This window comes from Bos taurus, chromosome 10 (assembly GCF_002263795.3).
Source record: "Bos taurus isolate L1 Dominette 01449 registration number 42190680 breed Hereford chromosome 10, ARS-UCD2.0, whole genome shotgun sequence".
Lineage (NCBI taxonomy): Eukaryota > Metazoa > Chordata > Mammalia > Artiodactyla > Bovidae > Bos > Bos taurus.
In genome coordinates, this window is record NC_037337.1 from 85,717,411 (window position 1) to 85,740,615 (window position 23,205).

Below are 23,205 nucleotides of genomic sequence, written 5' to 3' on the forward strand. Positions count from 1 at the left end.
AATTATGGTGCGAAAACAATGGTACAGGGCCTTCAAACAGGTTTGCAAAAAAGGAATAATATGAGAAAATGCTCTCTGCAGATTCAGTGAGAAGGGAGAAAAGAACACCGTATGTGCATGTGATCTCAACTCCGCCAAAATGTCAACAGTGATTATCTCCAGGGGTGGGAGCACAGGTGCTTTTCATTTTTTTTTTTACATCACATTTTTTTCTGTTTTCCACATTCATTTTTTACGATGAGCATGCATTACTTTTAAATCAGAAAAAAATTAATGGATTTCTTCTGAGCCAAATTATCTAAAATCAGTTTAAAACCTCCCCAGGCTGGGGCATTCCTTCTGAGAAGGAATGAGGCTGAGCACAGCATCAAAACCTGCCCCCTGGCCAATATGCACAGAGAGGCACAGAGCACACGTACACAATCACACACACCCGTGTTCAAAGAGTAACCAAGTCACAGGCTGCAGCACCTGCCCACAGTCCGGCTAAGGGTCACGATTCTCTGTTCTTTCCGTCACCTGTCAGGGTCACACAGGAGTTCACTGGGCTGACTCTGGGGACCCAGCTCCGAGTCCTGGCCACTAGGAAGTGGTGGCTGGGCTCTAGCCCAGTCTTCCCTGGCCTCGGCCTGGCCTGACCTTTCGGCCTGTTGCTTAGGGTTGCCTCCCTCTCTTCCTGGAATAAGGGACTAGCATTCAACGCAGAGCAATTTGCATCTCCACTTCAGCTGCCTGGTCTCACCTGGACTGTGGTCCTTCCACACTGTATATGGTACTGCGTACGTGCTCAATCGCTGGTGAGCATGTTTCTGTGTGTGTGTGTGTGTGTGTGTTGTGTGTGTGTGTGTGTGTGCATGTGTATACTCTGCTCCGGAGGAAAGACATGAGATGTCTGGGATACTGAATGTAAGAAGATTGCTCCCAACGTGTGGTCGTGGCTGGAGGTCTGGGCCAGGCCAGGAGACGGGAGGAGAGGTGGGCCTGTGAAGCCACGGTCCCTGGCTTCTTTCCTTTGGAGCTGAGAACTGAGCTGGGCTCCTGGGTGTGCCATGATGATCTGGGGAAGGAGAGCACACTGCCACCTCCCAGACAAGGGGCAGGAAACCATCCAAATACAGCCTCCCAAGGGAGTCTGATTGCACTGGAGCCCAGTCACGCAGTGTGACGTCAGTTTGCTTATCTATGAAATGTATGGAAAGGGTAGAAGGAGTTGATTTTTAACAGCTCAGCTCAAGATGACCCTAGGATTCTACTGGGAGAAGAAAGAAGAAGAACGTATACTTATTGAGTTTTTTGCCACGTGCCAGGAACTGAACTGTTCTAAATGCTCACTTTGACTCTGTAATTCTAGTGGGGAAATAACAACAGGACAGAGGGCTTCTTTTCCAGCAGTTGCAGACTAACTTGTGTTATACAAACCTGTCTACGAAAGCCAGGGGAACTATGAAGGCACTGAACAGTCACCAAGGAAGAAAGAGCTTGAGGGGTCAAGGGGCTAAGGACAGGTGAGCCTGACCTTTGGCAATACTTTCCCCCTCTTCCAGTAGGGAGGAAAACTGGAGTTCAGGGATGGTTAAGGAGGAAGGGCTCCAGTAAGCATGTCCAGTTTTCAACTGGGACCACTTTAGGGCTACCCATTGGGAGTAGAAGAAAACCAGGAGCAGATCAGCCCTCCCGAGGACAGAAACCTGCTTTGAATCAGCTCTGCTCCTAACTGGATTAAGGTGATCTGCATATAACCTTGCTGTTTGCCAGAAGCAAAAGTTGTCTTCAGGCAGTGGTTCTCAAACTAGCCAGTCTCAGCATCACCAGGAGGACTTGTTAAACCCAGATGGCTGGCTTCCACCCTCGGAGTTTATGATTCCAGGATGGGGCTTGAGAATTTTCATTTCTAACAAGAATCTGGGTGAGTTGAATCTGCTGGCCCAGGGACCCACTTTAAGAACTATTGCTCTGATAATCACACAAAGAAGAGTAAAATATATAACTAGTGAGATAACAGACATGAAATAATAAAGGTATTTAATTTACCCTAAATGAGGCAGAAGGAATATAGAACCAGTTAGACAAATAGAAAACAAATAGTAAGATGTTAGGCTTACACCCAACTATATAACTATATTGGATGTAAATGGAATAAAATTGCCCATAAAAGACAAAGATAGTTCCATAGTGTATTATTCCATTTATATGAAGTTCTAGAGAAGGGAAAACTATGGTGACAAAAAGCATATCAGTGGTTAAGGGCCATGGTCGGGAGGGGATAGGCTGCAAGGGGCATGAAGATTTTTGGCGGTGATGTTCTGTATCTTGATTGTGGTAGTGGCTACATGACTGCGGGTGTTTCACAAAATTCACTGAATTGTGCACTTAAGATTAGTGACTATTATTGTATGTAGATTATACTTCAAAGATGATTTTAAAAAGAGACAGAGACTAGATTTTTAAAACAATACAATCTGACAATATGCTACTTATAGTCAATGTACCTTAAATATAAAAATACAGAGAAGTTTAAAGTTGAAATAATAACATCTCACACTTAACTAAATTCTTACTGTGTCCTAGGCACCGTTCTAAATGTGGTGTATTTTCTCATTTAATCCTTAGAGAAACTCTATAAATCATTGTCTCCATCACTGTCTCCATTTTACAGATGAAGACACTGAGGCATAAGCAACTTGTAAGTGCCCACAGGCATGCAACTGGAGAGTAGTGGACAGGACATGACACCCTGGAAATCTGACCCCGGAGTCACTTTGCTTTCTTACCACTATCTGTTGGTGGCCATCTACTGAGAGCTTGCTTTGCTCTCGACACCATGAAAAGTGCTTCAAATGCAGTATCTCATGTAATCTGTCCTCGTAATGTGGGTGAGGGGGATTGCAACTCAGAGAGGTTAAACAGGTTTTCTGAGATCACACAGCAGGAGAGCGGCAGAGCCCCATCTGACCCAGTCCGTCTGATGAGAGCTCTTGCAGGCCTGAACAGTATCAAATTCTCTGGGATTAGCTGTGGGGGGTGGGGCTTAGAGGAGGTCTCCTGTGCTGAGAACAAGCAGGGTGAACACTGCTAAAAAGAGACCACGGGACAGTGTGATGTGGGACCAGGAGTTGGGTTGTTGTCCATGGGATAGGGCCAGTCCTTATCAGAATGCTGTAAAATCGTAACAGCTACTTTTTACTGCATCCTCACGTGAGCCCCGTGTTTCACACACTGTATCTCAAACCTGTACAACAACTGATGAAATTGGCTATTATTATTTCTCATTTTCAGATGAGGAAACTGAGGTTCAGAAAGGTTAAGTAACTTGCTCAAGATTAAACAGTATCAGACCCTGGATTTGAACCTAGGTTTAACTGAGTCCAACACCTGGCCTTTCAGAGCCTACCTGTGTGTAAAGGGTTGTGATAAATGGTGTGGGTGTGAAAATGGCAAGGACTTGGTCTTGAATGGGTTAAAATCAGAGACCTTATTGAAGGGAATGGGAAATGGGAGTTTTAGGAAAAGATTAAGAGATTTGGGGTGATTTAGCAGCCCAGGGATGGCTGCCGAGATAACCTTAAGGTCTGGATTCAAATAAATGCAAAGCTATAGTGAGGAAGTTCAACCTCTGACCACTATCTCTCAGTGCAACAAGAAAGACTGTTTCTAAACTGGAAGATAAAAGCCAGAACTTCCTAGCAGGGCAGAAGATTAAATAGAAATGATTACAATCCAGAGGAGAGGTGCCGTCTTTAAGAATAGGTGCTAGACCAACTTCCAGGCAGATAATATGTAAACTGTTCTGTAAACTGTGAAGTCCTGTGACTTGAGAAGCTGTTAGTAGATGACTTGGGGCTGGATTTGATGATTTCTGGCCTGTAAGCAAGAGAGCCACCAAGCCAGCTTTGGAGTCATGGATGCTGCTTGTTGCATCTGACAGCAAAGAGAGACAGAGTCAGGGGTCAGGGTCGGGGTGGGAGGCAGCAGAGTTGAGGGAAAATGGGAGATTTAGCTTTCTTTGCTTCAGTTTCCCCCTCAGGAAGCTAACACAATTGATTATGCTTTCTTTCTCCTCTGTCTTCAAATGCTCCTAACTCTTGATCTTCCCTAATGGCACTTAAACATATTGTCATTCCCTGGCTTAAAAAAGAAATCATGATGACTGCACAACCTGGCTGTCAACCCTTTGACATTCCTCCCATCGAGAAGTAGGGGTCTATGTCCCTCCTTTCTAATCTGAGTAGGTTTGTGACTGCTTTTACCACACAGCACAGCTAAGGTGATGCTATGAGACTTCAGAGGCCAGGTTACAGAAGGTCATGCATCTTTCACCTTGCTCGCTGGAATACTCACCCTTGGGACCCTGAGCTGCTCTGAATTACCCTGAAGCTGTCAGGCTGGAAAGGCTGTGTGTATGACGCTTTGGTCAGCGGAGCCTGCTGAACCCAGCCTTCTGGTCATCCCAGTATGCCAGGCATGTGAGTGAAGCCATCTTGGACTCTTCAAGCCAGCCCATCTGTCCGCTGAGAACCACTGGGTAACCTCTGCTCATGCCACATGGAATGGAATAATCACACAGCTCAAGCCTGGGTGAATTTCTGACCCTCAATGTCATGAGATAAAATAAGATGTCTCTTGTTTTAGCCGCTAAGCTTTGAGGTAGTCAGGCAGAAACAGAGGGGAGGAACATTTATCTTCCATGCCACCTCCCCTCCTTCAGCTCCTGTCCTTCCCCTCTCCTTTACGTCACAGCTATGCTGCTCAGAAACTGTCTCCACCCATATCAGAATACTTCAGCTCTCAGTTCAAAAGTCACCTCCTTAGGGCGATCATCCCTCCATACTCAGCCTAGATTTAGGTTGCTGGTTATCTGCTTTCCAGGCTCCAGCTCTTTCTTTCCAAGAGCTTATCCCAGTCTCTATTTACATACGTGTGATTCTTTGATTAGTGTCTCTCTCCCTCACCAGATCTCGTGAGCTTCAGGAGGGTGAGGATTCTGTCTGCTTCCTCATACTTGCAGCCCCTGGCCTGGCATATAATAGGCACTCCATAAACAGTTGGTCTCATGAATGAATGAATGAATTAGTGGATGAGTGAGCTAGGTGGGCTGAGTCTCCTCCTTAAGAAACTCTTTCCAGGACCTGGGATGGATGGAGCACATCTGGCTGGGGCATATTTAATTTTGTACAACAAACACTTCTTAAGCAGTTCAGACCAGTTTTTGGAATGCAAAAATCAACCAGAAGTGGTACCTGCTTTGAGGAGGAGGGGAGAACACAGACTAGCAAATACAAGGCTTCAGTGCCATGGAGTAAGTTGTGCTAGCAGGACATGGGGAGTTGTGGGTACACTGATATGGGACTCCTATCCCGAGGAAGGAGTGGAGGTGATGAAACTAGGAAACGGTTTGCACAGCAGGTGACATCTAAACTGAGTCTTGAAGGAAAAAGGTGAGTCATTAGGTGAGACAATGAGAAATGAGTATTTCCAGCAGAGGAAACAGCACAGAGGCATGGGACAGTGGTCTAGAGGGGAAGCCGGGTGGCTTGATATTGATGGAATCAGGCACGGGAGGTGGGGAGGCCTCCAGTTGCTTGCAGAGAAGCTTTTTACTCTGGGCAGTGGGGAGCCAATGATGGTTGTTGCAAGGAAGAGATACAGTCATGCCTGTGTTTTAGCTATGGTTCGTTCCAGTAGTCATGTATGGATGTGAGAGCTGGACCATAAAGAAGGCTGAGCACTGCAGAATTGATACTTTCAAACTGCTGTGCTGGAGAAGACTCTTGAGAGTCCCTTGGACTGCAAGGAGATCAAACCAGTCAATCCAAAGGAAATCAACACTGACTATTCATTGGACAGCCTGATGCTGAAGCTGAAGCTCCAATACTTTGACCACCTGATGAAAAGAGCCAACTCCTTGGAAAAGACTCTGATAATGGGAAACACTGAAGGCAGTAGGAGAAGAGGGTGACAGAGGATGAGATGGTTGGATGGCATCACTGACTCAATGGACATGAGTTTGAGCAAACTCTGGGAGATAGTGAAGGACAGGGAAGCCTGGCATGCTGCAGTCCTTGGGGTCGCAAAGAGTTGGACATAACCTAGCGACTGAACAACAACAACAACTCTGGGTGGCAGCAGTGGATACAAAGGATTTGAGGAGTGTGAAAACAGAAGCTTGGAGTCTATTAAGAGGCTATTGTACAATGCAGGCAGGAGGGGATGAGGACCTGAACCTGATGGTGAAATGGATGGAGATGAAGAGTAATACCTGAGGGGTAGTTAGGAGGCTAAATGAATAAGATTTTGAGACCAACCATAAGTGAGGAAGAGAGAGGAGCAAGAATGACTTCCAGGTGTCTGGTTTGTTTAACTAAGTAGAAGGTGATGCCACAAACTTAGGCAAAATCTAGGGGGAAGCTGCTGGTTTGAGAAGGCAGCCTGAGCGTAAATGTCCACATCTTCTCCCTCTTAAGGTTCCATTAAGATGACAGGATATATTTTCAAAATAATGAAATCACAACAAAACTGGAAAACAGAAAAGATTATCAGTGGACCAGAAACTCAGAGGAATTTCTGGGAGATAAAAAGCAGATGAGATTCCTTGGTGAAGAAATGAGTACAGAGACAGTCACAGTCCCAAACACCAGTGGTAAGAACAATAAACATTCAAAGGAGAGGCCTGTTAGGGAAACAAACTTATCCAACTTCAGAGGAAATACACGCCAGCTGCCTATATTAGTCAATATCTTTTTTATTCATGAGTCTGAATGAACAACAAAAGATAAAGAAAAATAGCTATGTGAGAATAAAAGAGAAAGATTAAATAAACAAATATAAAACCGACCCAACAAGAATTCCAAATCATTCAAGTTATAGACAATATATATAAAATTTTTTTTCAATGCATACCTTCAGAGAGATGTGAGAGGATGTTGCATTCATAAAACAAGAATAGGCTGCTATGAAAAAGGAGTAGTCAAAGAACAACAAAGTATTTTAAAGATTGAAAATAATTGTCTACATTTTTAAAAATTCAATTGAGATTCTGGATAATAGAATGGACACAGTTAAAGATTAACTTTTTAATGTAAAAGAAGAAGTTAATGGAATTTCCCAAGACACAGAGCAAAAAGACAAAAAGATGGAAGACATGCAAGTTAAGAGAAACGGAGGAGAGTCCCAGGAGATCAAACATCCATCCAACAGGAATGTCAGAAAGACAAAACAAAGAGACTGGAGGGAAAACAATAATAATTAAAGAAGCAAAAGCAGAACATGATTCATGAACTGAAAAAAAAAAAAGAATATTTAGATTGAAATGGGTCACCAAGTATCAAGCTGAAAAAATGAAACACACACACACAGATGGAAAGAATGAGAAAGAGAAGCAGATGAGTTTGGTTTTAAAGTGCCTTTGGGATACAAGGAGAGAAACCCCACCTGGCAATTGATGTATGGAGATGAAGCCCTGGGCGGTGGTCAGGTCTGGAGAGAGATTTGAGAATGAAGAAGGACCTATGGAGAGTGAGGAGAAGAGGGCTGAGGGGGAAACCAGGAAAGATAAACAGCTGGAATACTTCTCAGCTCCCACAGGAGGCGTCTCAGTTGCTCTTTTCTTGGGAACTTCAGTTCACCTTCTGTTTTATCCACTGCCACCCTGGACTCCCAGAGGCTGGACTGGCCTCTTCCAGAGCAAAATCTGCTTGCCTTAGGGGTGCGTTTGTGGCTGACAAAGGTGAAAATTGCTGGGAGGATAGGAATGGTGATACCATTACACAAATTAGTCTGTTTTCAGGTGGAAATCAAATCTTTATTCTTGCTCAAACAATCTCTCTCTCCACTGAAGCAGCTCATTCCCGAACACTTAGAAGCAAACAGAGCATCTAACAGTGAAAGATAACACATCTGATGGAGAGGAAGAGCACTGGGCTCTCACTCTTTGCTTGGTTTGCTTGGGGCAAGGGTTGAGGCTGGGAGTTGGGCAGAGGAGCTACTGGGAAGAGGAAGAGAGAATAAAAGCAGAGGCAAGAGAGGACCTGGTTACAGAGAGCAGAGATGAGATCAGTCTTTTGTGTCCCCTGGCTTGCAGCAGAGGGGGTCTTGCTCCAGGCAGGCTGTCCACCCAGCCCCTGAGAAGGGAAGGGGCTTATAAAATACCAAAGATTTAAAGATCTGGGATATTTATTCTCCCCAAAGTGAAGCCTATTCCTTCTGCCTTTTCCTCTCTGGAGTGGTGTACTTTAAGGCTGGAGGTCCCTCTAGGATGCACAGATGAGTTGGCCTTTTGAACTTGAAAGTAATTAATAATGTACAGATTTCTCCAGATATTCTCTGCCTCTGTCATCTTGTGTATGCCACCAGGGGAAGGGGCCTGCATGTGGATATTTCAGTTTCAATCTGTTGCTTCACACACACACATTCTCATACACACACAACACACATTATTATTTAATGACCACGTCACATTGATCTCCTCTTCCTCAGATCTCCCTGCCACCCATCCCTCTACTCCCAGCCCCAAATAACTGAGATTAGCCAGTCATGTGCCAGGGTTGACTCTTTTTTCCCTTTGAGGCCTTGTGAAGGGGGTCAGAATGGGAGCCTCAGATGGAAGGGGGGCTGGAGGGGAAGATAAGAAGTAGTCAGTGGGCAGCTTTCCCTGGTTGGGAGAGGAGCCAGATGTGTCTGCCTGGGTGACCAGAGGTGCCCTGCACCCTGACACCTCCAAATCTGGAAAGTCTACTCAGACAGCTGTAGAAGCGGGGCAGTGCATTGTTCTAGCCCCAGCAGCAAGCCAGTACCCCCAGAGACCAGTCACACAGAAAATAAAGCCCCTTTCTGTGCTTTCTACCGCCACTGTTGCCATCACTTTGTTGTGAGGGTTAGTGACTGCCCATTAACTCTGGAGAGCTGATTCTTGCCAGTGCTGCACCAACAGCTGGGAGCCAGAAAGTGCTGACATGGGGGAGGGGTTGATTCCCCCACCCTGGCGGGGCACTTGCAGGGTAAGTCTGGGAGGTCACTGGCATGGCTTACTCAGCTCTACTCAATTGCCAATTAGCTAAGGTTTTTCTGAACATCACTGGGCCTGCCGCAGTTGAGGAAAATTATTGTCAGAGAAGCTCATTTTGTTTTCAAATTAAAAAACTCTCCCCAGGGATGGAGCTTTCCTGACTGTCCTCTCCTCTAGTCTTAGGAGGGGGATCCCAGTCAGGAAAGGTCCCTAGGAGAAAATGGCCTAGGACTAGGTCCCTGGCCCTTGGCTACACACAGGGGTGTTCTGGGTTGAGCAGTGGGGAGTGCTTTCCTGGCCTCTGGGCTTGGAGGCAGGGACCTCCTCCCCAGCTCAGCAACTCTGTACACTCTCATGGCATTCTCAGGGAAATAAGGAAGAGAGGGAAATCTTAAGAAAACACTGAAAATACAAATGGCCTTTTTTAGTTCCTTTGCTTCCCTCTACTCCATTAATAAAATCTTATTCTTTACTGAGAGAACATAACTTACTCTCCAAACCAGGTTAATGAAGTTGGTCTTCCATGTTCAAGGAGAACTGAGGGATTTGAGGGCTTGGGACAGACCTCAGAGAGCCGCACAGAATATTAGGGCTTAGAATCTTAAAACTCATCTCCCTCAACCCTCTTCTTTGACAGTTGAGAAAACTGAAGCCCACAGAGGGGAGAGGAGATGCCTGAGTCAGTGGTAGATCTGAGACCAGAACACAGGGCTCCTGACTTCTAGTCAAATGCTTTTATAAAACTTCATTCTTTTATTTTACACCCAATTACTGAGTCCTTACTATCTTCCAGGTGCTATGGGGGAGGGGAGGTGTGGAGGAAAGCGAAGAGATGAAAACAACACAATTCTTGCCTTCAAGGAGCTGTTTCCCTAGATCTGTGATTCTTGGGGGAAAAAAAAGAAAACAAACTGAGTCAGACTCTCACCCTATATTGTCTTCTATAGGTGATGACAGAAGAGGAGAAGGGGAGGGAACCCTCTGGGCTTCTCAAGATTTATAAGTTGTGCTTCCCTGACTCTGAGGCCCCAGAAGGCCAAGGACGAAAAGAGCCAAGGTTGGGCTGGGAGAGAATGGGGATAAAAGTGACAAGGATCAGGTCACTGCCAGCTGGCCTGACTGCTGGATGGGGATGGGCACGCACACTTGTCTGGTGGCATACAGTTGACAAGCCTTTAATCTCAGATGCTGTTTCACTGATTCCTACAGCAGTTCCTTGAGGTGAACAGAGCAGCTACTTTATCCTCACTTGACACATGAGGAAACTGAGGTTCAGAAAGGTCAGGTAACTGGCCTAAAGCCAGTTAATGCCAGTGCCCGGTTAGGAACTCCTAGTCTAGTGCTCTCTCTGTGACTGGCAGGGGAGAAGTTATGCTGGGTTGAGAGCATCGGGATAAAGCAGTGGTCAGCCACAGTGATGGGCCAGTCTTCCTCTACGCAGTTTCATTTTGATCACCATGTTCTGCCACTTAGAGAACTATGTTCTGAAGAACTGGAAGCACTTTGCAGGCCTGAATGAGCTCATTCAGCACACTCTTGCCAGAAGGAAGGAGGACTCCAAATAGAGGCTCTGTCTAGGGTCCCCAGTATATAGTCACCTAAGGGAAAATGGGACTCAGGTTCCCCACCTCTGCCTTCATGCACCAATCAGTGCATTGCAAAACCAGCCTTCTTCCATGAGAGTCAAGAGGGCCACAGGAAAAATATTGAGGTATCTTCTGGTACTTGCCTCCTTCTCTGGAGAAAAGGGCCTGGCCTATCTGTTGGCCCAAGGGCCATTTCCTGGGGAAAGAAATCTTGAGGCAGGGGGACCACAGCCTACCCCAGTCACCCTGATGAGCAGGCTTGGAGGAGGAGAGGGGCGCTTAGTGAAGCGGCTCAGGTTTCCCTAGTGTCGCGGGGACTGGGGTATCAGGAGTCCTAGAGACTCTCTTCAGTTCCTTGTGAGCAGGATGTCTCAGAGCTGCCTGAGGTCGGGGTCAAGGCCTGGCCGGTGTAGGGTCAGGGTACCCGGGTGCCTGTGTGGGCCCTAGTCCCCCAGGCCCCTGCCAGCATCTCCAGCCTGTAGGGGGAGGGGGAGGGGGAGGGATGGACTTGGCGCGATCTCGGGCTGGAAGGAAGTCAGAGCCCCCGTCGCTGAGAGGGGTCCCACTGCCCTCCCCAGCTCAATCCCAGCCAGGCGCCTAGCTCTGCGCTCCCGCTACGCCCCCAGACGGCTCCTTACCTGTCCCGCCGAGGGCAGTCCCACCTCCTCCGCGGGGCTTGGGGGGCCCGCCGGGCATGAACCGGGGCGCCACTGGCGCCCTCGCCTCACGGCTTCGGCGAAGCTCCCAGAAGGGCGCCTCTGCTCCCGGCCCCGGGTCCCCGCCGCCTCCGCCGCCGCCGCCGCCGCTTCAGCACCGCGGACAGCTCCCGCCCGCCGCCCGCCGCCGCCGCCGCCGCACGCCCAGCCCGGCTCGGTCCCGGGAGCCCCGCATCCTGACCCGGCCCCGCCGCCGCCGCGCAGCCCTCACTCAGCCCGGCCCAAGGCGGCTCCGCGCCGACTTGGGAGAGCAGCGAGCAGGGTCCCCCGCCTCCCCGCCTCCCGCCGCCGCCGCCGCCGCCTCCCTCTCGCCTCCGTGCTCCCTTCTACGCTCCGGAATCAGCCCACCAGGCACTCCGGACCCGCTCCGGGGCGGGGCGGGGCGGGGAGGGGCGGGAAGTCGGGGGGAGCCCAGAGGAGGCGGCCGCGCGAGGGGCGCGCCGCTGGAACTGGCTTCTCTGGTTCCTGGAGCTGAGCCCCCTTTCCCTAGATCTTTGCCTCAAACCTACTCCCGCATTTCCCCAGGAGCTATGGGCGGTGCTCCCATTTTTGAGCCCTGAGTTTTAATATTGTTCTGCACCCCCCACCCCCCAAAAGAAAAACAAGCAAACAAAAGCCACTCATAGGGCACCTACTGTATACCAGACACCATGCTGAGTCTTAACATTTTTTAACCAATATCATCTCATTTAATTTTCTTAACTCTATGAGGCAGTATTTTTTTTTTTTCCTTTCTTTCCTATTTTATACATGAAGACACCAGGCTCATAGAGATTAAATCTCCTGATTTAGAGATCGCAGTGCTGTGCGGGAAGTGTACAGGCTGTAAAGACTGTGGGCCTAAGATTTGGCCCTAGTGTCTCTCCTGTTAACTATATAACTTTGAGTAGTTAATTAACCTCTCAAAGCCTTGAGTTTCTCCTTAGCGAAATGGGGGAAGCTGAATCACCTTGTGGGGTCATATGAGGACAAAGTGAGATGGCATATGTGACACGTTGGCCCCAAATAGGCCCTCAGTGGGTGAGTGTTCCCTTCAGCTCTCCCAGAAGGGTCCCTGATGTCCTCAGATACCAGCCAGGGTTTCTGGCTGCTTTGTCTCCCTGACTGTGCTGTTCTTTATCACTCCCACCCCCACCAATTTCCTTTTTTCAAGCATGAGGGTATCCTCATCTTGAGTGTTATGAGTGGACGAGGCTGTTTTTTACAAGGTCTTGAGTCTCACTGTAGTACCAGGAGGTTGGGAGAGGAGAGGATTCTCATTTTCTGAAGGTAAATAGAGGTCTGCAAAGTAAACCTCAGAGGGACTTCTCTGGTGGTCCATTGGTTAAGTATCCACCTTGCAAAGCAGGGCACGAGGTTTGATCCCTGGTCAGGGAACTAAAGATCCGACACATTGTGGAGCAACTAAGCCCACACACCCCCAAGGACTGGAGCCCATGTACCATAACAGCTGAGCCTGTGCACCCCAACTAAGACCTGATGCAGACAAACTAAATAAATAAACAAACCTCAGAGCAAGCTGAAGCTGGGGCTGGGGCTGGCAGGAGTCACTGAGAACCAGCCTCTGGCAGCAGGAGTTCTTCCTCCCCCACCCAAGAATACACAGCGCACTGAACGGTGGTCTCCAGGATGCCTTCACTCCCACATAACATGGAATATCTACACCAGTTCTACTGAACTCCTAGCATCCTCTGCAGGAGCCAAGAGCCCCCATCATGGAGTTTGGGTCTGCTGCTCTTCAGGACTGGGCAGGGAACTCCCTAAGCTCGTGGTCTTCCTCTGTCTTCCAGCTAGTATTGATTGGTGTTTAACCTGTTGGGTGTTAAATATATTCTTGCTTTTCTTGCCCTTGCCCCATCCGTGTGGAAGTCCCAAGACTAGGAAGGCTCTTGGACCACTCATCCTGAGGGCCATATAGTATCTGCACAGACACCCTCCACCCCTACCCTCACACAAGACACTGTCCTTGAGTCTCAGTGCCCTCTTGCTCCTTAACTCCCCTCTGGCTTCCCCTTCACAGGGACTCATGGCTCCCTACTTAGCCTTTCCTTCCTCTGTCTCCCCCGCTCTCTATTCTGGCTTTGCTCCATGTCTGGGCCGCATACGGAATTGCTAATCAAATGGATAATAAAAAAGCCAGTGAAGCAAAAGCCGCATATAAATTCTAAATACTAATGTTGATAATTATATGCTGTTGCCTGGAGGGAAAACTTGAAGTGAGGCCGCTGGTGTTGTGTCAAGGGCCCTGGTCTCTGGTCCACCACGAGACCTGAGTTCTAGTCTGCTCTTTGTCGTGAATTGGCTGTGGGACCTTAGGCAGTTGCCTCATCTCCCTGGGCCTTTACTTCTTTAGGATTGCAAGCCTCTTCAGCAGCTTTGAGGAAACCATAAAGGCATTCAGCACCATGTGAGTCTTGTGATAGAGAATGGTGGGCCAGTGCAACAGTACATGTTTATTTTAAGGAAATTACCTTTATCCTTCTCAAGACATGGGAGGCAGCTCAGGAACTGAAAAATCTACAACTGTGCAGAGTTTCCACTCCATTTGCCATTCCCTTCCTTTCTTTCTCCCTTCCTTTCTCCACTGAGCCTTTCCTGCTACGTAATGAAAGTCAGCTCCCCGGCTAGACCCTGAAAGTACAAAGTATAAGTCATAGTCTGGGTCCTTGAAAGAGCTGCCATATAAGGACGGTGGTGGGACTTTCCTAGCTGTCTGGGGGCTAAGACTCTACGCTCCCAATGCAGGGGGCCTGGGTTCGATCTCTGCTCAGGGAACTAGATTCTACCTGCCGCAACTAAAGATTCTGCATGCTGCAACTAAGACCCAGTTCAGCCAAATAAGTAAGTAAATAAATATTTTTTAAAAGAGTGGTGGGGTGCCTGGACATGATAACCAGCAATTCTAATACATCAAGAGAAATACTATCATAGGGTAAGTGAAAAGTTCACAGAGAAATGGATTTCCCTTTGGTGGTCCAGTGGTTAAGAACCTGGGTTCAATTTCTGGTCAGGGACTAAGATCCCAAATGCCATGGAGCAACTAAGCCCGACTAAGACTGGACGCAGCCAAATAAAATAAATAATGTTAAAAAAAAATTGAACAGAGGAGGAAATGATTAGCTAACTCTATCTGGGAAAGTCCCAGGAGGTTTCCTGGACGTGGTGACATTTGAGTTGAGTTTTACTGAAGGATAAGACATCCATCAAGCAGGCCAGGAGAGGAGAACATTCTGGGTAGAAAGGCTGGAGTGAAGAGATGAGGCTGGAGGACAGATGAGGAAGCTATAGCAGAATCCAAGAAAGAAATGGTGGGAACATGAATAAGGCAGATTCAGCAGAAGAGGGAGCAGGGGATGGGTTTGAGACACTTCTGGGGGAGAACAGAGTGGAGAGATTTATTGTGGGGAAGAGGGTAGGGCATCAAGGATAATGTTGGGGTCTCCTACTTCTAGGAAGCTGATGTTACCTGCAAGAAGGCAATGGTGGGGAGGTAAGAAAAGTCTGCTTACCCTGGGTAATGCTACTGAGTGTTATAAATCCCTCAGTTTCTAAGATTTTACACTGTTTCAGTTTTATTCTTTTTTTAGTTCTGAGCAAACTTTCTAAACCCCCTCACTCCCAAATCTCATCTTATCTTGATTGTCTAAGTGGAAAAGGGAAAGGTCCAGGCTTGGAACAGGAGATCTCAGTGGGGCAGAGCAGTGCTGGAAGCCTTCCTGGAGGAAGTAGCAGGTAACCTAGCTGGCTCCAGAACAATGCCCACAGATAAGGGATAGAGTAGGCACTGGGTGAAAACCTTGGAAGAGATGTCTTCATGTCCTGTTCTGCTCCCACCTCTCTGACATTCCCCAAACAGAATAACATGATGGGCTCCATTTCTGTTGGAATTAGCTCCGGTTGCTAATCTCTTTCCACCTGGGGACTTTTCCTTCATAAGCTCTTTCATGCACAGACTCTTAGCTCTTTTACAAGGGGTTGATTTGCTTACAATGTTCCCTAAGGAATATAATTCAGCACTAAGTGTGGGGAGATCTGCTCTGCTCACTACATCAATAGACCACATATTGGAAGAGATGCTCCCCATAAGGAGGAAGGCAAACCCCACCCTCATCCCTGTCCCAGTGAAACTCATGTTCAAGGCTACATGGCTGAGACTCAGAAAGCCCTGGGTTGGGGTGGAGTGGTAGTGGGGAGACAAGCTGGCAGAGTGCAGTGACAAGCAGGTCTTTGGGCCGCTCATCACCCAAATCCTGTTCCCATGGACATGGCTCCAAAGCAGGATTCATTCCTGGGTATAAGCATAACTCTGGACTCAAGATGGCTTCCCTGGTAGCTCAGTTGGTAAAGAATCTGCCTGCAATGCAGGAGATCCCAGTTCGATTCCTGGGTTGGGAAGATCCCCTGGAGAAGGGATAGGATACCCACTCCAGTATTCTTGGGTTTCCCTGGTGCCTAGATGGTAAAGAGTCCACCTGCAATGAGGGAGACCTGGGTTTGATCCCTGGGTTGGGAAGATTCCCCTGGAGAAGGGCATGGCAACCCACTCCAGTATTCTTGCCTGGAGAATCCTCATGGACAGAGGAGCCTGGTGGGCTACAGTCCAGGGGGTTGCAAAGAATTTGACACAACTGTGTGACTAAGCACACACTGGACTCAAGAGAGAACACTGGAGATCTTCACTGCTTCTGAATTAGACCCTTGGATTAGAGGGGTTCCTCCCTCTCCCTCACCAGCAAGAGGGTGTATAATCTGTTTCTTAAACTTCTTTGGAGGCCTTTGGAAGTTCATTACCACAGCTGTTCACTTCTCTCCATAGAAGAATACAAAGCTGAATTGCAAAGGCAATATTTTTTTTAGCAACACACCAATTCATGCCAGAAAAAGGAGATGAGGAGAGTTCTCAGCACCACTCCTGTGGAACTCTGTGCCCTCCTGCCAGCCACAGGCTCACTCAAGTCTGGGAAGGAGAATGGGCGAAAGGCAGAACCAGAGCATACGGTGGAGGAACACAGCAGCTGCAGATGGTGCAGTTCAGAACTCCACCATCAACTCTGGCATCCACAGGCTGCCTCGGGGGCATGTGAGCATTGGCTCATTGGCAGAGAAACTTGAACTGTTGGCACTCCCTCACTTTTCCAGACCGTGTATGTGGGGGGGTCTGGGGGGTGGGGTGGGGTGGATGGGAATTAGCAGCAGCAGCAGCAGCAGCAAGCAGACCGATTGGGTTTTTCACCTGACATAATAATGAAAACAAAACTGAGTGAAAGAATAAGAATGCTTGATGTTTGCCTTGCACGCTACAGTTTCTTTTTTTTTAAATAATGTTTGTTTGTTTGTTTTTGGCTGTGCTGGGTCTTCGTTGCTTTGAGGGCTTTGCTCTAGTTCCAGCAAGCAGGGGCTACTCTGCTTGTGGTGCACAGGCTTCTCATCAGGGTGGCTTCACTTGTTGCTGAGCACCAGTTTTAGGACACATGGGCTTCAGCAGTTGCTGTGTGTAGTAGTCGCGGCTCCCGGGCTCTAGAGCACAGGCTTAATTGCTCCGCAGCATGTGGGATCTTCCTGGATCGGGGATTGAACCCATGTCTCCTATACTGGCAGCTGGATTCCTCACCACAGAGCCACCCACTACAGTTTCTGGAGCTCAGAAATCTGCTCAGCCAATATCTCATATGTTCTTCATAAACATATGTCATTCTCAAGTTAAAGATGGGAAAAATGAGGCCCAGAGAAGTTAAGCAACTTCACACCTGGAAAAAAGGTGTCAAAGGTCAATAGTAAACCATTGCCACTGCTCCCCCCACCCCCTCCCCCTCACCCCATTCTCTCTTGGGTCCCCTAAGCCCAGCTGAGTCAAGCCAGAATCATCAGAAAAACTAAGGAAAAGCAAAAGGGAAATAAACTGCAAAAGGAAGCACATGAAAATCCTTGGCCTTTGAGTTTGGCAAACACAGGTTCCTGACTTAGCAGAGAACATGGGGCCTTGTGGCATTCTAATTCTGCCTGAGAAGGCACTTTTTTTTTCATTTTGAGGCAGTAAAGCAATATTATGGCCTGTCATTATGTTACACAAAAGATCTAGAAACAACAGGCTGGTAGAGAAGAAATGAATGGCAAGCAAGAAGCAACAGAAATAAGTTAAAATTGAATTATTTCTCATGATATTGGTATGAAAATCATTTCAAAGCATGTGGGTCTGGCTTTAGGGAAGGCTTTGTCCACTGGCCAAAGCCTGTCATAAAATTAAGGTGTTCGTCACCTTGTCTGCTTTACTGGCTTTTTTTTTTTTTTTTTGAAACGTGAATTAGCAATAGTCCTACCAGATGTCTTTTAGAATTTTATAGCACTCTCTGCTAAGAAGTCCGACCAGCTGCAGGGTCTTTTTTTTTTTTTATTGGAGTATAATTGCTTTACAATGTTGTGTTAGTTTCTGCTGTACAACAGCGTGAATCGGCTATAAGTATACGTATGTCTCCCCTTTCCTGAGCCTCCCTCCCACCCAGCCCCCATCCCACCTCTCTTCGTCATCACAGAACATGGAACTGCACTCCCTGTGCTATACAGCGTCTTCCCCTAGCTAGCTGGCTACTTTACCACGGTAATGTGTGTCTATCAATGCTACTCTCTCAATTCATCCCACTCTCTCCTTCCCCTGCTGTGTCCACAAACCCATTCTCTATATCTGTGTCTCTATTCCTTAGGCTCATCAGTACCAGTTTTCTGGATTCCATATATATACATTAATTGGGTCATTTGTAGTAATGTGGATGAACCTAGAGTCTGTCATGCAGAGTGAAGGAAGGCTTTCGACAAAACTGATACATGACCTTTCCCCTGCCCTGGGAGCTACAGTCAGCCAGGTGGGGTCTGCAGGGGGAGGCCTTTTATGCCTTCACCCTGAACTGAGACAGTGGGCCCCCAACTTCTGCCAGGTCTTGCCCTCAAGGAATCCTCTGAAGAGCTATATCCAGGACCTAGGACCACTCCCATCTGTGTGTGTGTGTTACTGTGTGCTTGCCCCAGGGGTGAATTTCTAAGCTGGGAAAGGAGAGACTTTTCTTCCTCTGTGTGTAGGAAAACATTTTTTCATGCCTCCCTGCTGCACGTGTCTGTGTGTCTGATATGCTGATGAGAGAAATGACCCTTCACTCCTTGCCAGATCATAGTCTGGGGAGGCAGGGAGCTTAAAGAGCTACTGATGCTAAGAAAATGTTCTTAAGCTGAGTACTTGTTATATCTTTCAGCTCAGGGTGAGCAAGAGAGACTCATCCTGGGTCCCTGCTCTGTGTCAAATGCTTTTATCTTTTCATTTTCAAAATAATTTAAGTCAAGGCTCATGGAGGTTAATGTTCCAGATTCACACATTTCAGCAAATGATGGGCAAGATTTGAAGCCAGGTCTGTCTGATGCCAAAGCTGAATTCCCCACCCACCCCCATCCCCCTTCTCCAGCAACCCTACTCATCTCCATCATGGTCTGAGGAGTTGACACATTTAACGAGGGAGCAGAAGAGGAAACAGCATCAAAATGCAAAAAGAGCCTCTCAGGGTATACATTCGCTCTCAGGTGGAACTGGGATCCACGAGGCCCCACGTGCTCCATTGGGTTAGGAATCTGTTTGCCAAATTCAAAGACTAACAGTTTTCAAGTGCTTTGTCGGGGGGCTGTTATTTCCCTTTTGTTTTCCCTTGATTTTTCTGATGCTCTTTTTGAAGTTCTTGGCCTGGTTCATCTGGACTAAGGGGACTCAAGAGGGAACAGGGGCGGGAGAGGAAGGAGCAGAGGCAGCCCAACCCTGGGGAGTGGGGGAAGCAGGGAGGCGACAAATTCCAGAATGAAACACTCAAGCTGCTGCTTCCCTCTTCCAGGACACTCACTCCCAGAGCTCTTCTTTTCGCCTGTCGTGAAAGAGATGTGTGTGTGTGTGTGTGTGTGTGTGTGTGTGTGTGTGTGAAAGGACAAGGGAAAAGTCCTCAAGAGACCAAGCTACTTGCAGTTGTCAGCTTCTTGATTCCTGGCCCCTCACAGTCTCAGCAGCATTTGGGGCACCCACGTAAGCCCTGCCTTTTAGTGAGCACGTACTTGATTCCCCTGCAGCCTATATCCCATCACTCATCCAATCCTGGTATTCCATCCTTCCCTCTGGCTCCCAAACCGATTATTCCTTTACAGACCTTGGGCCCTGACTATACCGCCACAACGGGGCTCTGCGGTGTCAGTGATGCTCCACGACAGGGCTGTGAAGGCACACCTTGCCAGGCTGGGCACCGGAGAACTAAGGAGCGAGAAGCACAACAGACGACAGAGGGACGGGCGGTTGGATGGATGGATAGATGAGAGGCTTTTTTGAGTGCCTGCCATGTGCCGGGAACTAGGCTAAGAGCTTAATGAGTATTATCTCAATGAATCAGCTATTAAATCCATGAAGTGAGAATTCATTATACCATATAAATTGTATTCATTCTAATAAGTGCCAGGCAGTGTGCTGAATGTTTCACTAAGCCTGAACAATAATCCACTTCTTTTGTATTAAGAGAACAATTAATACAGTGATCCCTAGTCTTTGCCTGAGGAGGTACTGGAGGGGTGTGGCAAGTAGAAAGAATAGGAGCCTTGGCATCAGGCAGGTCCTGAGTTCAAATCAGTAGAGTTTTTGTCAGTACAGGTGAGTTCTTTTATGGAAAGCAATTTGGCATTTCTGTATCAAGGACCAAAGTAAATACACTACTGGGAATCTACCCTAAGACAATAGTAATAAGTAACATTTGTAACTATTCATGCAGGCACTGTCCTAACTGCTTTAGATGAGTCGTCTAAAGCATATTTAATTCTAGCAATAACTCTACGAGAAACTTACTTTACCATCCTTATTGTACAGGATGTGAAAACCAAGACGGTAATTTACCCAAGATTATATGGCTTATACGGATAGAATCTAGATTTCAAGCTAGATAGGCAGTCTCTAAGGCCTCGCTCTTCAACTCTACAACACACAGTATAAAATTTACACATAAAACTAGCTATCACCAGAAAAAAAGAAAAAAAAGAGGACTTCCTCAGAAGTCCGGCAGTTAAGACTTTGCACTTCCAATGTAAGGAACACAGGTTTGATCCCTGGTCGAGGAATTACGATCCCAAATGCCTTGTGGCAGGGCCAAAACAAACAAAAAACTGAAACAAATTTAAAAACCTGGCTATTAAAAAAAAAAACCTGGCTACTACAGTATTGATTATTGTTATAGAAAATTTGGAGCACATATAAATGTCTAAGAAAACAGGGCACAAATTTAAATAATGTTTTTAAAAAGTTTACAATACCACAAGGGAAATGCTTATAATATGAAGTGGGGAAAAGTAGGTTACATAGTCATACATACAATATAATCATAAGTGTGCAAAAAAAAGCCTAGAAACATCCTAGGAGGAATTAAAGCAAAGAGCCATTAAGAGTTGTCCCTGGGTGAAGGCAGCCATGGTTCATTTAGATATTCCTCTTTTTCCTTGTCTGTAGTTTCCAAATTCTCTGCAGTATACATACTTTACTGTAAAATTATTTTAAAACTTACATAAAAACTGATATTTACTGAATTGTATGATTGGTAGGTTGGGTGCCCTTTGAAGACTCATCTCCTCTCCCAATTTCATCACTTCCAGCAGGGATAATGGGGGGTTGGGGGGGTGACCTCTCCCCTGGCCTGCACAGTGGGAGATTTACAGTAAATGAGGTCACATTTCTAAAGTGTTGTGTTCTCCTTACAGCTGGGTGGACTAAAGCCCTAGTGATTTTCACCAAAAAAAAAAAAGGAAGGCAAAGAAGAAACCAGTAGAGTGGAAAACAGAAGGTCAGGAGCGAAGGAGGGGGCAAAGGAGACAGCTTGAGGAGGAAAGGGGAAGTGAAGAAGGAGAGCTGAGCCCCAAGATGGTCAGGGAACTGCAAGGGAAGAAAGCAAATGAGTGATGAGGCAAGACAAAGAGTGGGCAGAAGACAAGAGATTGAGAGAGGGGGGGCGGAGAGACTGCAGCAACCTGTAAGACAGTTCATTGTTTTCAATGCCAAGGTTTCTGTTAAGCTGCAGGGGATTGCCCCAATGTTACAGAAACCATTTTCTGCAGTTAAATGAGACTTCCATCTAGAGGAGCACGTCTCCTGGGCTTGTAGCTTGAATCTCTCTCCCAGCTGACTGGCCACTCCCTAGTCCTCAAATCTCCAACCAAAAAGGAACTTTCTGGACTATAGCCACTGCAGTTTGCCAGGGACAACTAGACTGTCCCTGCTGCCATTCATCCAGCCCATGCTATAGAGCTCTGGTGCCAATGGACTTGAGTTATGACATGATTCACTCGGGATTAACACCCAGCTGTCCCAGAACACAGTTTGCAAAGGCTGGATAAGGCTTTTAGTTTATAGGCACTGAAAATGGATAAAAGAAAAAGAAAACCATGGAACAATGTGAGATCTGCAAAGGTCATCTGTAGAATCTACCGCAGGGAAAAAAATGAGGTCCAGAGAGAGAACAACTAGCTACAATCAACAGCTGCTGACAGCAGTGGGGTCTGGGCTTTCTAATTTCTTATGAGTAGAACAATCATTTATAACATGAATGAGTGATGTTTTGTGCTTTCAAAGGGCTTATTGTGAATCCAGCTACCCTTCTTTTAGCCTGATAAATGCCTCTGAGATAGGTAATCCAGGAATAAGCTTGATATCTGTGGGGAGAAAAGAAGTAGCAGCTCAGAGAGACTATGGAATTCTCTCTGTGTCGACGGACTGATTAATAAGGTGCTGGAGCCCAAAGCTAAATTTCTCGAGAACAAGAGTGTGGCCACACACATTCCTGAGGAACTTGCAGCCCCAGGAAGTTGGGAGCAATTTCAATTTCTGCGATTTGCTGCTTGGGACTATGTGTCAAGGGTTGGAGGCAGAGAGTGCAGGTTTCCAAGTTTCTACTGTCACGTTCTGATTTCTACTGTGACAGCATCTGCTTGACTACAGTTCTGATGTGTGTGGCCTTAAAGCCATTATCACTGAAAACCATGGATGGAATGCTTATTGTATACAGGGAATGGAATAGGTTCTGGGGATACATGGAGACACAAGACATGGCCTTAGTCATCAGAGATAAGCTGATGTTAGCTGTGGTATAAGGCCAAATACAAACATATACAAAGAGGTGATGAGTCAGTTCTCGAATAGCGCCCCGCCTTTGTTGGTGCCGTTCTACTTCCTCAGAATCCTCTGCTGCACCCACCTATGCACCCACCCACATTCCTAAAATCTCAGCTCAGGTGCTTCCTCCTCAGGCATCCTTACCCAGACTCCTCAGCCTGGGTTGGATTCCCCTCCTCTGGTTTTCTGTAAGTTCCTCCATGTTTCCATCCTAGAGCACTCAGCACATTGTACTTCTAAATCGTACTTGTCTCTCTCTCCTACCTGACTCTGATTTGGGAGAGGAAGATGGGACTGTATTTTTTATCCCTGGTAACTAGGCTGTGCCTGACATAGTGTTAATCTCTCAGTCACATCTGGCTCTTTGCAACCCCATGGACTGTAGCCTCTGTTCACAGAATTCTCCAGGCAAGAATATTGGAGTGAGTTGCCATTCCCTTCTCCAGGGGATCTTCCCAACCCACGGATTGAACCTGGGTCTCCTGCATTGCGGGCAGATTCTTCACCGTCTGAGCCACCAGGGAAGTCCCATATTAATTGTGCCAAACATAACTAGACAATTAATAGATAATTGCTGACTAGACAAAAGCAACCATTCTGCTTCTGCTGCCTCCAGCATGAAATCTTTAAGGTCGCTTGCAGCTCTAACATACTGTGACTTTATACTCGCCAGGTGAGGCATTGTTTTCTTTGAGGCTGGATGTGACTGCACTTAGTAGTGATGGAAACCACCTCACT

General features: G+C 47.1%; 1 protein-coding gene across 4 annotated transcripts in view; it reads right to left on the reverse strand.

The window, feature by feature from the left end:
• The window catches only part of SYNDIG1L (synapse differentiation inducing 1 like), a 64,070-nt gene that overhangs the window by 6,610 nt on the left and 34,255 nt on the right, over positions 1 to 23,205 (reverse strand). The window contains exon 1 of one of the 4 annotated variants that reach the window (XM_010809527.4): positions 11,226 to 11,555. The exons of 1 other annotated variant lie outside the window; for it this stretch is intronic. The gene's annotated coding sequence lies outside the window, so the exon portion shown is untranslated. Of the gene's footprint in view, positions 1 to 11,225; positions 11,556 to 23,205 lie in introns of those variants that run through there. 2 more of the 4 variants (XM_005212050.5, XM_010809526.3) reach the window with 2 other exon arrangements.